At 41.4% G+C, this 21,335-nt stretch overlaps 1 protein-coding gene across 4 annotated transcripts in view; it reads right to left on the bottom strand.

Annotated features, from left to right (window-relative positions):
* The window catches only part of LOC144610884 (tyrosine-protein kinase CSK), a 112,733-nt gene that overhangs the window by 73,397 nt on the left and 18,001 nt on the right, over window positions 1–21,335 (bottom strand). For 2 of the 4 annotated variants that reach the window (XM_078429854.1, XM_078429856.1), the window contains one exon: window positions 15,465–15,601. The exons of the other annotated variants lie outside the window; for them this stretch is intronic. The gene's annotated coding sequence lies outside the window, so the exon portion shown is untranslated. The remainder of the gene's footprint in view (window positions 1–15,464; window positions 15,602–21,335) is intronic. 4 annotated transcript variants of the gene reach the window in all.

Here is a 21,335-nt window from a genome sequence, read left to right as displayed (position 1 = left end):
GAAACGTAGCCCATTCCTCCTCTCCAGAGATGCTGCCTGTCCCGCTGAGTTACTCCAGCATTCTGTGTCTATTGTCTGGACAATTTGGTCTGTATTTAAAGCAGCCAAATGGACTGATCGTACATGGAAAGCACTTCAGCAAAATAGAAAAAATATTGATACTAAAATTAAAAGCCTACTTATAGCATTGTTCATTTGAACAACAGCATGCAGAAAGCAAATCATTCTCCATTACGCATTAGTGTAGAACACAGAAGCTTTAAAGGTTAGCGTGCCACCAAGTCACAGGTGTTAACCCTTGCTCAGCGGTAGCTCCTGCCTCAGTCAGATGATGAAGGGATCCAGCTCTGCTTTGGAAACTAAAAAACATTGCCTGACTAGCCAGTTCATTTCAATGGTCTCTGGGAATGAACAGGAAATTATGTCAACATTTAGTACGGGTCTAAAGAAGCATTTGGTGATGGGCAATGAGTTTAAGCCACATCTTATAAAAGGACACCGAGTTCAGGGGATTGAAAGCTAATGACATGGTTCATAACTTCACAAGCAGAATTATTCACAAAATGCTGGAGTAACTCAGCAGGTCAGGCAGCATCTCAGGAGAGAAGGAATGGGCGACGTTTCGGGTCGAGACCCTTCTTCTCCTGAGATGCTGCCTGACCTACTGAGTTACTCCAGCATTTTGTGAATAAATACCTTCGATTTGTACCAGCATCTGCAGTTATTTTCTTATATCACAAGCAGAATTAGTCTATTCAGCCTATCGACTCCATTCTGTCATTCATTCATGGCAAATCGTTGTTTGCCTCTCAACCCCATTCTCCAGCATTCACCCCTTCACCCCACCCTTACTAAATCAGGAAAGTGTCAATCTCCGCTTTAAAATTACCCAATGGCTTGGTCTTATCTGCCGTCTGTGGCAATGAATTCCACAGATTCACCACTCTCTGGGGCTAAAGAAATTCCTCCTCATCTCCTTTCTAAAAGCTGAGCCCTCTGATCCTAGACTCTCCCACTAGTGAAAACATCCTCCCCACATCCACTCCATCCATGCAGTTTATTATTCGGTAAGTTTCAATGAGGTCCCCCCTTCATCCTTGGAAACCCGTACCAAATACTACATCAGGAGGATGTTGGGATCATGGTCACAGCATGAAAATAGGCTGCTATGGCCCACTGAATCAATACTGCCCACCTGTTCACATCAGTCCAACTTTCTTCCCTCCACATTCCCACTAACCTGCCCCAGTTTCCATCCCTCACATGCACTTTGGCAGCAACTGTTACAAATTAGTTTTTGTCATCCCATGTCCATGGAACGCGGAAGGAAACCAGTGCATCTGGGCAAAGCCCATGCAAAAACAGGGAAACTTTGCAAACTCCACAAAGACAGCACCAGAGGTCACAATTGAATACGAGTCACTGGAGCAGTGAAGCAACAGCCGATTGCCACTATGTGCACTGGTCAGGGGCAGAGGAATGCACAGCTTGCAGGCTGCAGATTAGAGCTCTGACACAAGGCAACTGAGGGATCTGAAAACACTTGTACAAAATGAAATACAAGATATTGTTGTCATGTACAAAGAGCAAATGTAGGCCAACAAACACTGATACAATCGGTGATAATTATCTGTTGAAAGTCAGTGGTCAGAGGACAAAAAGTGCCACGGTGGTACTTCCCCTCTTTCAACAAAGCTTCAAACTTGGTCCTTCTATCAGATGGACATAACATCCTCACAACATTTTCGGTAAGGGAGTTCTCACAGCCAAGATTTTCCTATTATCATTAGTGCCTCTTGCATTTAGAAGGATGAAGGTGGATCTCATTGAACCCTACTGAATAATGGACAGCCTAGATAGAATGGACGTGGAGGGGATATTTCCAGTAGTGGGGGAAGTCTATGACCAGAGGCCATAGCCTCAGAACAAAAGGCCATACCTTCAGAATGGAGATGGAGGAATTTCTTTAGCCAGAGGGTTGTGCATCTGTGGAATTCATTGCCACAGATAGACACAAAATGCTGGAGCATTTGTAACCCATTCCTTCTCTCCAGAGATGCTGCCTGACCCGCTGAGTTACTCCAGCATTTTGTGTATACCTTTGCTTTTAACCAGCATCTGCAGTTTTCTTTCCTACTCATTGCTACAGATGGCTGTGGAGGCCAAGTCATTATTAAAGCAGAGATTGATAGGTTCTTGATTTGTGAGAGCATCAAAGGTGATGGGGGAAAAGGGAGGAGAATGGGGCTGAGACGAGGGAAAACAGATCAACCGTGATCGAATGGCAGAACGGCCTACTTCTGCTCTTGTGTCCAAAGATGACCAGTCTGAGTGAGTGCAATTTGGGTTCCCAGCTCTCCATCACAACCATTACTTCACTTAAAAGATATTTCAATGCCCATGAACTTTTGCAACTCACACACATTCACACAAAATGAGATGTTAGTGCAGGTACTCTTTTCTTCAACATGCTTCTCTAATCAGACAGTTAACTTGATTCACCCAATAGGCTGCTGAATGTCCCATCAAAATATTTCTGTAAGGGCCCAATCTTCATTCAATAGGAATTCAGATGGACGTTAGTTAAGCATGTGCTTTCCATATTTTCCATCTAACGTGACATGTAAGCCAAATTTTACGATACTACATGATGGTATATTTATGGGTTTCTGCCAAATAAAGTTTTACAAGTTACCATAATGTTTGGGACATTTGGCTTCACAGGTGTTTGTAATTGCCCAGGTGTGTTTAAATGCCTCCTTAATGCAGGCATAAGAGAGCTCTCAGCACCTAGTCTTTCCCCCAGTCTTTCCATCACCTTTGGAAACTTTTATTGCTGTTTATCAACACGAGTTGCAACGTTATGCCAATGAAAGTCAAAGAAGCCATTATGAGACTGAGAAACAAGAATAAAACTGTTAGAGTTTAACTGTTAGAGAATAAAACCTTTGGCTTACCAAAATCAACTGTTTGGACCATCATTAAGAAGAAAGAGAGCACTGGTGAGCTTACTAATCACAAAGGGACTGGCAGGCCAAGGAAGAGCTCCACAGCTGATGACAGAAGAATTCTCTCTATAATACCCAAACACCTGTCCAACAGATCAGATGCACTCTTCAGGAGTCAGATGTGGATTTGTCAATGACCACTGTCTGCAGAAGACTTCATGAACAGAAATACAGAGGCTACACTGTAAGATTCAACCCACTGGTTAGCAGCAAAAAGAGGATGTCAGGTTACAGTTTGCTAAGATGCACTTAAAAGAGCAACCACAGTTCTGGAAAAAGGTCTTGTGGACAGATGATACGGAGATTAACTTATATCAGAGTGACGGCAAGAGCAAAGTATGGAGGAGAGAAGGAACTGCCCAAGATCCAAAGCATACCACCTTATCTGTGAAACACGGTGGTGGGGGTGTTATGGCCTGGGCATGTATGGCTGCTGAAGATACTGGCTCACTTATCTCCACTGATGATACAATTGCTGATGGTAGTAACATAATGAATTCTGAAGTGTATAGACACATCCTATCTGCTCAAGTTCAAACAAATGCCTCAAAACTCATTGGCTGGCAGTCCATTCTACAGCAAGACAATGATCCCAATAATACTTCTAAAGCAACAAAGGAGTTTTTCAAAGCTAAAAAATGGTCAATTCTTGAGTGGCCAAGTCAATCACCTGATCTTAACCCAATTGAGCATGTCTTTTATATGCTGAAGAGAAAACTGAAGGGGACTAGCCCCCCAAACAAGCATAAGCTAAAGATGGCTGCAATAGAGGCCTGGCAGAACATCACCAGAGAAGACACCCAGCAACTGGTGATGTCCGATTTGCAGATTTCAAGCAGTCATTGTATGCAAAGGAAATGCAACAAAATACTAAACATGACTACTTTCATTTACATGACATTGCTGTGTCCCAAACATTATGGTACCCTGAAATGGGGGGACTATGTATAAACACTGCTGTAAGTTCTACATGGTGAAAGCAAAATGTATAAAAATGGCCTTTATTAAAATCTGACAATGTGCATTTTAACCATGTGATTTTTTTTCTATTACAAATCTCAAATTGTGGAGGACAGAGGCAAATAAATAAATGATGGGTCTTTGTCCCAAACATTATGGAGGGCACTGTAGATGTAGGAAAGAACTGTAGATGCTGGTTTAAAATCAAAGATAGACACAAAATGCTGGAGTAACTCAGCTGGACAGCAGGATCTCTGGAGAGAAGGAATTGGTGACACAGTCCAAAGAAGGGTCTCGACCCGAAACGTCACCCAGTCCTTCCCTCCAGAGATGCTGCCTGTCCCACTGAGTTACTCCAGCACGTTATGTCTATTGTCGATCATAATAGTTTGAATGTTGTTCACATCAGGATTGAAAGCCAAGCCTAAATTTCCCCATATGAACGAGATGGGTCACTTTCAATTACTTGAGTAATAGCTAAAAGCTTATCTACTTGTGAAAACAATTGTGCTCTATAAGATATTTCAACAAATTTTTCAGATTTTTAAGTTTGCTGTAATCAAATCAAAATTCAAGGAGTCTCATTAATTGTAGGGCACAAGATTTGTAGTGTATCATTTCATTTCAGTTCATACTTAATGACTTTTATAATGACCATTAGTTCAGAATTAAACTAAGGAGAGAGACTAGATTTGCACAACAAAAGCATTTCACAAGGAGGCTGCAATTAGTAACTTGCCTGCACCCTGCAAATGAAAAATCCCAACGTCAGTTATTTTGACTGAATTAGGAATTTATGTTCATTGCCTATCCCAACCTCTCTCGCTCTACCCCACCTTACAAAGGTGAGGAATGCTTTGAATACCCAATCTCATTTCCTTGTCAGCGCATGCATTTCTTCCATCACATTTAACTATTAGAGTTTACACACACCAGTTAAGGGGTTGGATGCAAAAGCAGAGACATTGACAGCTTGAGATTACAGAGATGGATAAAAATTGCATTGCTGCATCATAGAGCATTCACAATATTTGCTTTTCTAAGTTTTGGCATGAATAGATGGCGCTTCATGAAATGACACAATTTTTCTCACTCTCTCTCCTCAGATTCTGCCCATGCTTTGCATTTATTGCAGAACTTCAGCGAACAAAGTCAGAAATCTCTCAATATAATTTCTCTCTTGTTTCCAGGGTGACCTTAATACACACCCACCCATCAGCGTGCCTTTCAGTGGCAGGCCCTCACCCAAGTGAAGCTTTAAAAACAAAGCAGATGAGAAAGGGAGGATGTTAAGTAAATTTCCATGTTAAAGTTGTTGCATTCCAGTTAATTATAGTTATTAGTTTTATTTCATGTGGCAGCATAATTGTTTGAAGTGACTTGTGGTTTCTAAGAGGGCAGTTGTTGGAGGCTGGGCTTTTCTTGTAATGCAACATACTAAACTAATTCAGACACTTATTTAGCCTTGGCAAAATAACAGAGCAAGCATTGCTGGGAAAGCAATTATTGTAATCAGAAGAGAGACCTGCACAATAACCACTTTTCTGAAAATGCTACGGAAAAGTCCAAAAGAAAAGAACCAAATGTACAACCACGATATTTATTAACCATTGATTTTGTAGCTTCACCTCTCGATCCATTCATTCACTGGACAATTGGTAATAAAGCTAGCAGAAATATCGGCTTAGCATAATCAAAATGCAGATTAGGCCAATCATGCACTGACCACTAGGGGTTAGGAACATGAACACATGGACTGGAGCTGTATAACACAGAGTGCTGGAGTAACTCAGCGAGTCAGGCAGCATCTCTGGAGAACATGGATAGGTGACGTTTCACAGAGTGCTGGAGTAACTCAGCGGGTCAGGCAGCATCTCTAGAGAATATGGATTGGTGACATTTTGGGTTGGGACCCTTCTTCAGACCAAATATGAATATTGATTTGTCTAACTTTAAGTAACCCCTGTATTCCCTCTCTCTCCTTCCCTCCCCTGCCCAAGTCGCACCAGCTTCTCGTTCTCACCGAGCAAATAGCTAATAAATGTTCTGTTTCCTTTATCATCGTTACTTTTTTGCATATAGATAGAGATAAATAGACAATAGGTGCAGGAGTAGGCCATTCAGCCCTTCGAGCCAGCTCCGCCATTCAATGCGATCATGGCTGATCACTCTCAATCAGTACCCCGTTCCTGCCTTCTCCCCATACTCCCTCACTCCGCTATCCTTAAGAGATCTATCCAGCTCTCTCTTGAAAGCATCCAACGAACTGGCCTCCACTGCCTTCTGAGGCAGAGAATTCCACACCTTCACCACTCTCTGACTGAAAAAGTTCTTCCTCATCTCCGTTCTAAATGGCCTACCCCTTATTCTTAAACTGTGGCCCCTTGTTCTTGACTCCCCCAACATTGGGAACATGTTTCCTGCCTCTAATGTGTCCCATCCCCTAATTATCTTATATGTTTCAATAAGATCCCCCCTCATCCTTCTAAATTCCAGTGTATTCAAGCATAATTGCTCCAGCCTTTCAACATACGACAGTCCCGCCATTCCGGGAATTAACCTAGTGAACCTACGCTGCACGCCCTCAATAGCAAGAATATCCTTCCTCAAATTTGGAGACCAAAACTGCACACAGTACTCCAGGTGCGGTCTCACCAGGGCCCGGTACAACTGTAGAAGGACCTCTTTGCTCCTATACTCAACTCCTCTTGTTATGAAGGCCAACATTCCATTGGCTTTCTTCACTGCCTGCTGTACCTGCATGCTTCCTTTCAGTGACTGATGCACTAGGACACCCAGATCTCGTTGAACATCCCCTCTTCCTAACTTGACACCATTCAGATAATATCTTTCATTTGTTCTATATCTCTCTACATCTCTCGTTTCCCTTTCCCCTGACTCTAGTCTGAAGAAGGGTCTCGACCTGCAAGGCCACCCATTCCCTCCACAGAGATGTTGTCTGTCTCGCTGAGTTACTCCAGCATTTTATGCCCTTCTTCAGACTGATTGGAACTGTGTTTTCAGGGCAAGTTGCACGTTATGTGCCAAGCAGAGGCACTTTACTGTGCAGTTGAAGTCACAGGGTGTAGGGTGGGGGAGTGAGATATATATAGGACTGAGGGGGGGAAAAAAAAAGAGGATGACTAATTCACTTTCATTGTGTGTCTCAGAACAACTCGTACATAATATGTTCATGCCACCCAGGCTGCTCAGATGGAAATGCTCAGATGGAAACTGGACCTGACCCAAATGTTGTGGCCCAGGAAAGAACCCGGTTCAGAAAGAACAGGTTAAAGACTAGCAGCCCAAAACGATCAACAGAATTGAGATTTAAGAAATCTCACTGATTCATGCTTTAAGCTAGTCAACCGGTTTTGCCTTCAATATTTATGATTCTGAATATTTGTGACACCATTCAAATAAAAAGCTTCTTGGCAAAGGAATGACCGGTGCAAAGTTATTCAGGCGTGCTGAAATCATTTCAACATCCTAGACGATATCAAGCTAAATATCTTCAGGTTATTAACATTGTACTTGGACTAGTATAAAGTGCAATGGCAAAAACAATTAGGACTTGTACTGCCACAACATGGAATTAAGGTTTTATTCCATTTTAAAAAACCCACAATCTCACACAAACCAACCCTCCGCTCCATTGACTCCATTCATAACTCACACTGCCTCGGCAAGGCCAGCAGCATAATCAAGGACAAGTCGCACCCTGGCCACTCCCTCTTCTCTCCTCTCCCATCAGGCAAACTGTATAGAAGTGTGGAAACGCACACCTCCGGATTCTGGAAGTTTCTTCCCAGCTGCTATCAGGCAACTGAACCATCCTACCTACCTCAACTAGCGAGCAGTGCTGAACTACTATCTACCTGATTGATGACCCTCGGACTATCCTTGATCGGACTTTACTGGCTTTATCTTGCACCACCTTTTTCATATCATGTATCTGTACACTGTGAATGGCTCGATTCTTTCCACTGACTAGTTATCACGCAACAAAAGCTTTTCACTGTACCTCGATATACATAACAATAAACTAAATTAAAACAGTCATAACTTCACATTATGATATTTAAAGACGTTACATTTTCAATGAGTGGATATTTAGCACAAGGTGACAGCAAAATGTGAGCATATACCATTCTATTTAAGGAGCTGTAAGATGAAAGTATCAAAAATTAAAATTAGCATGCTATTGCAAAATTATACAAGTTGCGCTGAATGTAACCCATTTGAACAGAAATAGAGAATTTTGCAACAAACATCTTTGGTAGCTAAGCTAATTATAAAATTTTACTCACAGGGAAGGAAAGAAAGTGATGTTCCATCCAAGTCAAATAGAAGACCATTTTAGATAAACATACTGCATGTAATAAATTGTAACTGTTGCGAAATAGCCTTGGGAACATTCCATTTGCAGCGGATAGCATTCCAAACATTCACTGATACCACAAGCTGAATTAGATCACAAGTTGTCAAAAGCTACTAAAACATCATTGAGTTTTTAAACTAAAATTTTAATCTCCTTGAACAAATAGGTTTCAATAACACAAGTGCACACCAAGTAATATTAATCAAAAACAAATCAATAAAAATACAAAATTTAAGAATGCATGACTAATAGGTGGATCAATCATGTGGATTAAAGTTTAAATCTATTTCCCATTACTACTGATAAATGCCATTTACAGCTGGCGTGTCTAAATTAATACCTTCCTGCAACCATCTAGATACTTTGAGCATGCACAGCAACATCATAACAGCTTTGAACACCAAACTCAAATACAAGATGATCAAAGCTTCAATGTTAAGAGTTATACAGTACAGAAACAGATCCAACAGCCCAATTTGTTCATGCCAACCAAGATGCCCCATCTAAACCAATCACATTTGCCTATATTTGACATATCCCTTCAAGCCTTTAAGAGTCAAGAGAGTCAAGTATGTTTTGATATGTCCCAAACAGAACAATGCAATTCTTACTTAGAGCAATACAGTGTGGAAACAGGCCCTTTGGCCCCTTACCCACACCAGCCAACAAATCCCAGCTACACTAGTCTCACCTGCCTGCATTTGGTACATATCCCTCCAAACCTGTCCTATCCATGTACCCCTCTAAATGTTTCTTAAAGGTTCCGATAGTCCCTGCCTCAACTACCTCCTCTGGCAGTTCCTTCCATACACCCACCACACTTTGTGTGAAAAAGTTACCCCTCAGATTCCTATTAAATCTTTTCACCTTCACCTTAAACCTATGTTCTCTGGTCCTCAATTGTCCCCTACTCTGGGCAAGAGACTCTGTGCATCTACCCGATCTATTCCTCTCATGATTTTATATACCTCTATAAGCTCACCTACTTGCAGTAGCACAACAGGTATGTAAACATTGTACTAAATAGATACCGTAATAAACAGGAAGTCCTATAAATTAAAAACAATATAACGCAAAGACAAAATCCAAGCTCAAAGTCCAAAGTCCAACCAAGGCAGTAAGTCGTCTGGAGTTTTGTTGCAGTTCGTACGGTGTGATAGCCTGATGGTTGAACAGAGTGGTTGAACACAACTCCGTCCTCATTAACGGAGTTGCTGTCGAGATTGTTGACAGCTTCAAGTTTCTTGCATCCATATCACTGGCAACCTAACCTGGTCACTTCCTACTGAATGTGTAGGAAGGACCTGCCAATGTTGGTTTAAATCGAAGATAGACACAAAAAGCTGGGGTAACTCAGCGGGTCAGACTGCATCTCTGGAGAAAAGGAATAGGTGACATTTCGGGTTGAGACCCTCGAGGCTGAAGAAGGGTCTCCACTTGAAACGTCACCTATTTCTTTTCTCCAGAGATGCAATCTGAACCGCTGAGTTACTCCAGCTTTTTGTGTCTTTCTTCCCTTCGGGCAGACATGGTGATCAAGAAAACACACTAGCATATTTTCTGAGGCACCCCGTGAATATTCTGTACATCCTCGAGGATTCTCTCAAATCCCTGCAGATATGCTACAGAAAGTAATCTGTCAGGATGCATCTCAGCCTGGTATGTCAACTGCCCTGCTCTTGACTGCCTGAACCTACAGAACCTGCTCGAACGCAACCCAATCCAACAGAGACTCTTCAATTTCTTCCATTGTCACTGGGCATCAGTTGGGTTGGAAGTATCAAGGATACCTGTCGCCTTGGCCATTCCCTTTTCTTTTCTAACTTCTGGGAAAAGAAGCTTGAAAACCTGACATCCAGACTAAAGAAAGAGCTTCCGCACGACTATCAGACTCATGAAGCAGTCACGCTTTTGCACATCCATCCTAGTGGTGCTGCCATGTACTATTTTCTTCAACTTACTCGGTTATTCCATTATAGCACTGTTGTTTTTCTTTGTACTACTTCATTTTCACAACTATCTTTCACTAGTTTGCACTATCATCTTTGCACAGTTCTGCCATTCTTACATTCCTTATTGTATTTGTGCACGACTTATTGCTTACTCTGGCTTCATGCTATCTAGGAATCTCATTGAACCCTGGTACAACAAATTAATCTGAATCTCAAGACTTTTGGACATTGAAGGCATCTATTATTCCCCAATTCAAATATACTCCGGTCTATGCAGGTCCAATCACCGAGTTCCAGAATTCCAAAGAGACATCAACTTCTCATCTCCAAACTCCAGACATCACCATGTACCGCTTAATGTTTAGTTTGGTTTAGAGATACAGCGCAGAAACAGGTCCTTCGGCCCACCGAGTCCGTGCCGACCAGCAATCTCTGCACATTAACACTATTCTTCACACATTAGGGACAATTTATACATACACCAAGCTAATTAACCTTCACACCTGTACGTCTTTAGAGTGTGGGAGAAAACCGAAGATGTTGGAGAAAACCCATGCGGTCACGAGGAGAACGTACAAACTCCATACAGACAGCACCCGTAGCGGGATCGAACCCGGGTCTCCGGCGCTGCAGGGGTTGTAAGGCAGCGACTCTACCGCTGCGCCACCGTGCCGCCCTAAAATGTTCCAAAGATGAATGCCTCAAAGCTAGCTTCCCTCAGTTCCTCTGAACTTCAAAGAGCATAGGAGTTTTTCTGCTGAATTTTGCTAGACATATTCATCATATCAATCTGATGAACCTTTGTTGTTCCCACTCTACTCAGCCATGAAGACTTTACTCTTGTGCTCAGATCCTGTGGCAATAAAAGGACAATATACGGTCTGTATTTATATTGCTCAATGCACCCAAGTCAAGTGTTTAGGAACCCTCAGGCTCAAGTCCAATACATTTCAACCACTAAATTTAAAAAAAATCCATTTCCTTTTTTCTATCAAAGTGAATAACACTGCCTCAATTCCTCTTTATACCATGCCCTCAACCATTCACGTAGCCAGTCTAAATTCCACCTGAAGTTCCCCAACATCTAACCCCACCCCCAATATCTTCACTGAAAGCTGGGTGGCAATGCATGCTACCAAGCAGCAAAACGTGAAAGCATCCCAGATACAGATAATTAATATCTGGGCCCTCAGCACCAGCACAACTCCAATTGTGTAAAGGTCACAAAGCGCTGGAGTTACTCAGTGAGTCAGGCAGCATCAATTGAGTCAACAGAACATATTTAAATACAGGAAACTGACTCAAAAAAGCGCGTAACATTATGGGCGACTTGTTTCTGCAGATGAACCCAAAGTGTACAGCTATAACAAGATCTTTAATACTTCCCCAAATTTGAGAGCTGGGTTGGAGACAAGCAGCAAGAATGCGGTCACAATGCTACAAGCAATTGTATTTTTCAGTGCCACTCCTTTTGAGTGCCACGCCACTTCAACGACCTAGCTACTGAATGATTTGTGACCCTCACAGAACTACTCACCGACATGGCAAATAGAATACAGGTTCATCATTCACACATTTGAAAATGATAACTGAAAAAGATCTATTCATGCACAAAATAAAACTAAACGAGAAAAATAAATGGATTTTAAAGTTAAAGAATTGCATCCAGTCACCGATAAAAAAAAGTGTTGGAAGGAACTGCATATGCTGGTTTAAACAGAAGATAAGACACAAAAAGCTGGATTAACTCAGCGGATCAGGCAGCATCTCTGGAGAAAAGGAATAGGTGACGTTTCGGGTCGAGACCCTTCTATGATTGGCCAGTAGCTTCAGTAAGGCAGCAGGAGGCGCCCCCGGGACACAAAGATGGCCGGTCGAGGAGAGGAGGGATGTCGGTTCACGTGAACTGTTCCAGTACATCGAGCACGCCTGCCGACTGAACTTCGAATAAGGGCGCCAAAATGGCGAAGCCCACATGTGTAATATATGCAAAATGAATTTCACTGTGCAGCTGCATATGTGACAAATAAAGCACTATAAATAAAGCACTAGTGACCAGAATAGAACAATACTCCAGATCTAACCATGATTTGATTTGGGTTTAGTGCGTCTCTGCTATTTTCAAATTTCACATTTCTATAAATTAATTACAGTGTGTGGTTCTTTGTTAACAGCCTGATTATTCCACTTATTGTGCTGCCTCGTTCACCCATTTACCATGCAATGTAATATTTTTTCGATAACAACTCTAATACCAGTGTTGAAATTCATTAGCTAGTGTTCAACTATTCTGTGAATATGAACCACAAGCAAATTCTTGCAGGCCTTAATGTCAGACACGCCCTTTGCACCATCCCTTCCCCTAGTTTGATAACGTGCACCAATTTACAAATTGCTTTCAATTCCAAAACAAAAATTCATCAGCTAAATTATAAACTGAAAGATGATTCATGCACTGATCATTTAACCATTAATTACAATAAAGAGCTACACTTTACTCCAGACTACTCCTGTTCTGTATTGCAGAAATGGTCATTTGTAGGATTTGGTTCTCATTTTGAACCAAAGGGAAGTTGCTCAGACAAGTTTTTGTAATGACGATATTTAATCAGCTTCTTAAACGTCAAGTCCCATTTCCTTATTGGCCTGACATGAAGCAAACACTCAACAAATGACAAAATTATGCGATAGCATAACACAAAAATAAACCTTACTGTATTTCATTATTAAGGAGCCTCTATTTATGCTGTTTTATTTGCAATGAGTAAATAGTCTAAAAATTAGGTGAGAAAGCTATTTTCTCTTTAACCGAAGATAGATACAAAATGCTCAGCGGGACAGGCAGCATCTCTGGAGAGTAGGAATGGGAGACGTTTCAGGTCGAGACGTCACCCGTTACTTCTCTCCAGAGATGCAGCCCGTCCTACTGAGTTACTCCAGCATTTTGTGTCTATCTTCTATAAAAACGGACAAAATATTCAACCTTTTAAAAAAAATCTCATCAGTATAGAGATTGGGTAAGTGCATAATAGAGGGGGGGTGATGTCAGCCAGGGCTCGGGTGAGTGGGGGAGGGAAGGAATAAAGAGCGTTGGGGGGGGGGTTGTTTCGTTGAGGGTAACCTAAAGCTGGAGAATTCGGAGTCAGACTGTTGTGTTGTCAGTTTGAAGCAGGGTCCCTGGTGATGCTCTTTCTTTTTGTACTTAAGGTAGCATAGTTTCAGTGATTTGGTTTGGATGAGAATCGGTTTCTGCGCATTTCTGGTGGCAAATATATCTGACAATTAACTGACAATTTTAATGCGAAGGACATTTTTAACGAAATGTGCAAATAAACCTGAGTTCATCAAGTAGCTCTTCTAGTTCTTCTCAAACAAGATATATTCATTGTGGGCTCACAAAAGCCATTCAGTGTTGGAACCTAATAAACTAGTTGCCTTGTTAGAAAAAATATTGAAATTGGATTTTTCCAACCTGAACTAGTTGACAGAAACCATTTGTAATTAAGGTAAAATGATTGGCGATTTTTGTCTTCAAATCTGAACTGAATATTTAGCCGATCAACCATTTCGTCCTGTTCAGAGGTTTTCATCCAATCAACCTAATGGGTCACCCGTGTAGCAAACTATTTTGTACTTGTGGAAAATGGGAGTCTATTTTAATTTATCTAAGGAGGATTTTTTCCTGCATATCCTTCAAGTCAAAGGGTTAAGGAGTAGTCTGAAGAAAGGTATCGACCTGAAAGGTATCGACCTAAGGATAAGCGGGAAGTCTTTTAGGACCGAGATGAGAACGTTTTTTTCACAGAGTGGTGAATCTGTGGAATTCTCTGCCACAGAAGGTAGTTGAGGCCAGTTCATTGGCTATATTTAAGAGGGAGTTTGATGTGGCCCTTGTGGCTAAAGGGATCAGGGGGTATGGAGAGAAGGCAGGTACGGGATACTGAGTTGGATGATCAGCCATGATCATATTGAATGGCGGTGCAGGCTCGAAGGGCCGAATGGCCTACTCCTGCACCTATTTTCTATGTTTCTATGAAACTTCACCCACTCCTTCTCTCCAGAGATGCTGCCTGACCCGCTGAGTTACTCCAGCATTGTGTCTACCTTAGATTTAAACCAGCATCTGCAGTTCTTTCCTACAGTCAGTTTTTATAGAAACTGTTAAGAATGACGTACAACTTATTTTAACAAGTTAAAACAGGGAGAGGAATTAACACCCTTCCCCAATTTCAACATATCTAAAACAGAATTTCATGGGTCACATGCAGGACTGAAGTGATGATGGTGTAGCCAGAATAACCAGTTCCCAATTCAGCCTGTCTTCTGTTTTCTAAGCTTTCCAAGTCTAGGAAAATCATTCAATAAGTGCCACAACTAATTGGGGGACAAATCCAAAAATCAGAACCGGATAATTTTGTATTTGCAATTTTTTACCTACATTCTCAAAACTTTTGATCCTAACTTTGTATGGAACTTTTGAGATTGCAATGAAACAGTCCAAAGGGACAAAATTTGTATTCAAGCCTGAAAGGAATATTTGCTGGCTCGTTGACATTCAGTGTTAATGTATTAATGGAGCAAATAAATTAAGAACTTAATTCCCATTGTTGGCAAGTCCAGTTTCAATTATTTTTGTTATTCTTCATATAACCAGTGTTGAAGGAAGATTATCATTTTAAAAGTTTCCATTAGGTATGTTTTTTTTGTTTCTATAGTTATATTAAGTAGCTTTAACTTAGTAAAAGTTTCAGACCAAGCAGTCTGAAGAAGGGTCTCGACCCGAAACGTCACCCATTCCTTCTCTCCCGAGATGCTGCCTGACCTGCTGAGTTACTCCAGCATTTTGTGACTCAATGTTTTGTGTAGGAAAATAACTGCAGATGCTGGTACAAATCGAAGGTATCACAAAATGCTGGAGTAACTCAGCAGGTCAGGCAGCATCTAGGAGAGAGGGAATGGGTGACGTTTCGGGTCGAGACCCTTCTGAAGACCAGTCTGAAGAAGGGTCTCGACCCAAAACGTCACCCATTCCCTCTCTCCTAGATGCTGCCTGACCTGCTGAGTTACTCCAGCATTTTGTGAATAAAACAAAATCCAATACTGAGCCACACAAGACATTTGAACAACTGATCAAAGGCCTTGAGAAAAGGATGGTATAATTACCTTAAAATGAGGAAGAGGGCTTTAGTGTGGAATTTCCAGTGCTTAATCTCTCAAAGCACACACAGGGAAGTGAATAAAATCAGCCATACGCCAAAGGACAGAATTGGAACAGCACAGAAATGAAGTTCTAGCTGAAGCTGCAGAGAATGAGCGAGGATTTAAAAAAACCAGGAGTTAAAAACAAACCTACAAATAGTCACGTTCAAACAACCAGTCAAAACATAAAAACAGCTGACTTCAGCACTCTAAATTTAAACCATCATTGCGTCCCCTTTCACTTTCCAGTAAATGTTTTGGTCATGCACAACACAAAAGTAAAAATTGTTGGAACACAATAATGTATGAGGAGAGATGTTCAGAACTTGGGTCAGTCACAAAGTATAAAGTCAGACATTCAGCAACAAAGTGAGGAAAAGTGTATTCACCTTGAGGGCAGGGAACACTGCATTTATCTAAATCGAGTACACTATACTCAAAATATATTCGAGGCACTCACTGATCAATAGATGTGAGCATTAAGGAAATCAGGGGATATAGAATGCACAGGAAAGTAGTACCTAGTTGCTTAAATTTTATCGTCATATATACAGCAAGGAAACAAGCCCTTCAGCCAAAAGCATCCATGCCCTCTAAGTTGCCTAACCAAACTTATTCCACTTACATAGGTCTGGCCCACGTCCCTCCAAACCTTTCCTATCCATGTCCAATCCCAACCAAGTCATTGTATGCAACTGTGGACCGTGCACAGGGGACAAGTGGTTAATCCGTTAGTTTCTACATCCCATATGTTGACATGTTGCACATCTGAATTAAGCAGACAAAATGTGTAGGAAGGAACTGCAGATGCTGGTGTAAACCGAAGATAGACACAAAAAGCTGGAGTAACTCAGTGGGACAGGCAACATCTCTGGAGAGAAGGAATGGGTGACGTTTCAGCCTGAAGAAGGGTCTCGACCCGAAACATCATCCATTCCTTCTCTCCAGAGATGCTGCCTGTCCTGCAGAGTTACTTCAGCTTTTTGTGTCTTACTTCTGAATTAAGCATCTTGGGGTACTTTTTAAAACACCTTCCTTCGTTTGTGGCTTCACAGTTGGGAAAAACATTCCGAAGCAAAACTACAATAATCCACAATCCAATGATTTGGTCCAAACTCACCCGGTAATGTTAAATGAGTTCCAATTCCATGCACCAGGGCCCTGGCTCCCACTTGCCAATAAACATCTGGTTGTAATATTGTAATACTGTTTAACATCTAAAAGTGTTGGTGTTTTAATGGAACTGCCTTCCAAAAGCCCACAAAACTTGCTGGTTCCACACCACTAAAGACAAGCATGCTGGATAAGAATTTCACTGTACTTTAGTTTAGTTTAGAGATACAGCGTAAAAACAGGCCCTTCGGCCCACCGAGTCCTGCACACTAGCACAATCTGACACAATTTACATTTATACCAAGCGAATTAACCTACAATCCTGTATGTCTTTGGAGTGTGGGAGGAAAACAAATATCTCGTAGAAAACCTTGGCGGTCACGGGGAGAACGTACAAACTCCGTACAGACAGCACCTGTAGTCGGGATCGAACCCGGGTCTCCGGTGCCATAAGTGCTGTAAGGCAGCAACTCTACCGTTGCTCCACCCCGTACTTAACCCAGACATTCTGTTCAGCCCATTCCACATTCAGTGCTTACCACTCTTCAACACGACTAAGTGACCTCTTGTACTTCCTTGTGTACTTAACCCTGCCCCACTCTGCAATCCCAGCTATTTGCCTCACTGACTAGCGGCAGCGAATTCCATCGTTGAACCACTGAACGCCGCAGTGGATTTGATTAATTCTTTAAACTCATGGTTCCAATTCTGGGCTCATTTAAAAGCATGCAATCAAAATCAAAATCCTGTCAGGTCATCGTTCCCTTCTTTCCACGCTTTGTCACCCTCAAAGTTTGTTTGCCTCATGAAACCACATCTTGATCTTGAACATTAAGAAGGATTTATTTCCCTTCTGATCCTATAGTACTAAGACATTTTTCTCCAGAGATTCTGCATCCATTTTGTGACACCATCATCAGGACTTCAAAATCAATTTGCCGGCTGATAAAAAGAATATGAATTTTAAAACATTTTGTATTTTGATTTTCTGTATTTTGATTAAGAAAGTCAAAGAGTAGACTTTCTTATCATGATCACCTACCATTTAAAAGCCACCATTTCAAAGTGTCCATCATTTTGGTTGTGCTTATCTGAGTTATCCTCAAAAAAATGTGTGGTGTTTTGATTTACTGCCAGTTAACTTGCTAAGAAAGTCAAAGAGTAGACTTTCTCACCAAGTTAACAGTTGCAGTAAATCAAAACACTGTAGATGACTCAAACATCTGAAGAAGGGTCTCGACGCGAAACGCCACCCATTCCTTCTCTCCAGAGATGCTGCCTGTCCCGGAGTTACTACAGCTTTTTGTGTCTATCAAAGATAAGCACAACCAAAATGATGGACACTTTGAAATGGTGGCTTTTAAATGGTAGTCAATCATGCACACAATGTCGACAGGATGATGGGAGTTAGCATTCATAGCAAGAGGATTTGAGTATAGGAGCAGGGAGGTTCTGCTGCAGTTGTACAGGGCCTTGGTGAGACCGCACCTGGAGTATTGTGTACAGTTTTGGTCTCCTAATCCGATGAAAGACATTCTAGCCTTAGAGGGAGTACAGAGAAGGTTCACCAGATTGATCCCTGGGATGGCAGGACTTTCATATGAAGAAAGATTGGATAGACTAGGCTTGTACTCGCTGGAATTTAGAAGACTGAGGGGGGGTCTTATAGAAACATATAAAATTCTTAAGGGGTTGGAGAGGCTAGATGCGGGAAGATTGTTCCCGATGTTGGGGAAGTCCAGAACCAGGGGTCACAGCTTAAGGACAAGGGGGAAGTCTTTTAGGACCGAGATGAGAAAACATTTCTTCACACACAGAGTGGTGAGTCTGTGGAATTCTCTGCCACAGAAGGTAGTTGAGGCCAGTTCATTGGCTATATTTAAGAGGGAGTTAGATGTGGCCCTTGTGGCTAAAGGGATCAGGGGGTATGGAGAGAAGGCAGGTACAGGTTACTGAGCTGGATGATCAGCCTATCATATTGAATGGCGGTGCAGGCTCGAAGGGCCAAGTCCTGCATCTATTTTCTATGTTTCTAATCCAATTAGCTAGGTGGCTTAAATTTTCAAATGCACAAAGCAAATGACATCAAAAATTCATTGTTACACATTACCACTAAACAGAAGTTTTAATGCAACCTTGAGGCAAATGCATTTTGTTCTAAGTTTATCTTTCAGATCATTATTGGTTGAAATGTTCCATTCACCATCACCAGGCAACCTACTGTTTTGGCAACAATGCCTGATTTCAGAATGCCCTTTGGCACGTGCTAAACCAATCATACTTCATGTACTGCAATGAATAGACTATTCTGCAATAAAATGAAAAATTCATGATTTAAATAAAAACTCGTGGATGATGAGAATTTAACATTACTCTCACATGCCTTAAATCTTAATGTTGGCTTGCTTATATGATGGAGTGATGGCAGTGGTAGGATGGTGCCTACTTGACTGTGAAGATGCGGTAGAGAATGGCGTCGTTTAGTTTAATTTAGAGATAGAGCATGGAAACAGGCCCTTTAGCCCACCGAGTCCACACCAACCAGCAATCCCCGCACATTAACACTATCCTGTGCACACTAGGATTAATTTATGCCAAACCTACAAACCTGCATGTCTTTGGAGCATGGGAGAAAACTGCAGCACCCGGAGAAGACGGCAGGGGAAGAGAAAGGACATTTTGGCCTTTCATCACAGTGAGGAGGTGACTGGAGGAGACTCACTGTGATGGATGTTTCTTTTTTTTGTTTTGTGTTGGTTTGTGATTGTGTGGGTTATTGCTTATTTTTATTGCTCTTACTGTTGGACTGTGGGTAATGGAATTTCGTCTAAAAGACTTGTTTTTTTGGATGACAATAAAGGTTATTCTAATTCTGAGAAAACCCACGCGGTCACAGAAAGAACGTACAAGCTCTGTACCGACAAGCACCCGTAGTCGGGACCAAACCCAGGTATTTGGTGCTGTAAGGGAGCAACTCTACCGCTGTGCCACCGTGCCACACGGTTTCCTCCCACATTCCGAAGATATGCAGGTTCGGTTAGTTTAATTGGCTTCTGTAAATTATCCCTAGTGTGTAGGACAGAACTAGTGCTGGTCAGCACAGACTCTGTGTGCCAAAGGGCCTGTTTCCACAATGTATCTCCAAAACATGGATAGGTGTTATTTCAGTCCAAATGTTATCTCCTGATGTTCTGCTTAATTTGATGCCTAGCTCCTTGTTTTGACTTTGCAAAGCCTATTTCCTTGTCCTACTCTGACACCGTGTAGGTTCCGTGATTTCTGAATTCTTCCCCTGCCACAGCAAGTTACTCTTCAGCATAGAGCAGCTATTGTCAACTCTGGTACACGGAAGGTAATCTCTAGTAAGTGGAAGTAACCGGGTGCTCCGGTTTCCTCCCATACTCCAAAGACGTACAGGTTTGTCAGTAATGCTGAATTGGTTCTGTCAGAGCTTTAGTCTTCATATTCACAAAATGCTGGAGTAACTCAGCAGGTCAGGCAGCATCTCAGGAGAGAAGGAATGGGTGACGTTTCGGGTCGAGACCCTTCTTCAGACTGAAGAAGGGTCTCGACCCAAAACGTCACCCATTCCTTCTCTCCTGAGATGCTGCCTGACCTGCTGAGTTACTCCAGCATTTTGTGAATAAATACCTTCGATTTGTACCAGCTTCTGCAGTTATTTTCTTATACATTTAGTCTTCATATTGATCAGTAGGAAATGCTGTTTTGGGTTAACTGATACTGTAGGAGACCATTATATTAACCAGTTCATCCCTATCCGCAGTACAGCTGTCAAAGTAAGTTCCCAGTTGTTAGTGTTTGCAGTAACTACTTGTGTGGGATGTGTTCAAGCCTCAGATCACTTTTTTTTTATCATCTCCAAGAACCATCCATTATTTTCAACCTATAAGCACATGCATGATTGCCATATTTATTTTTACTTACAAAATCACAATTGCTTTGAGAAACTCCCAAAATCCAAGAATGATATAAAAACAGCCATTTTTGTAAAAACCTTCACCAACTTAGAGGCCAAATCAAATTCAGTTTATAGATTGAATATGTTGAAGAGCCATTTTTTAAAACCATGTATTAAAACTTGGTTTAATAGTGGGAGAATCTAGGACCAGAGGGCACAGTCTCAGAATAAAAGAATGTATCTTTAGAATGAGATGAGGAGGAATTTCTTTAGCCAGAGGGTGGTGAATCAGTGGAATTCATTGACACAGACGGCTGTGGAGGTCAAGTCATTGGGTATTTTTAAAGCGGAGATGGATCATTATTGATCATGGATCTTCACAAATATTGTATGACCTCCATTTTCTCATTTGTAAACCAACCTTTGTATAATAATGGCAACTACATAGAAACATAAACCAACACGGTTAAAAATAGCCACAATCTCTCACAACAGTGCTCCAAGTTATTTGAATGTATCACTATTACCAAATCTGAGGTGTTAACTTTACAAGAACGAAAATGCTGAAATCAAACCAATTGGACAAATAAATGGAGGATTAGGAAGGGAACTGTATTTATGTTCTCAGCGCTATCTTTATACAAGTTACAAACATTGACTATGAAGCACAAAAAATGGGCAACCTTAAATTACCACAAATAAAAACAGTAAATGAACCAAACTGACTTCAATTATAGTGCAATTGCAAAATACTGTTAAATAAAATCTGGAGCTTAACAGGTAAGTGACTTGAAAGCAAATAT

The sequence above is a fragment of the Rhinoraja longicauda genome, chromosome 38 (genome assembly GCF_053455715.1).
Source record: "Rhinoraja longicauda isolate Sanriku21f chromosome 38, sRhiLon1.1, whole genome shotgun sequence".
Lineage (NCBI taxonomy): Eukaryota > Metazoa > Chordata > Chondrichthyes > Rajiformes > Arhynchobatidae > Rhinoraja > Rhinoraja longicauda.
Note: the sequence above shows the minus strand (reverse complement) of the source record. Positions and strands in the feature narration are given on the sequence as shown.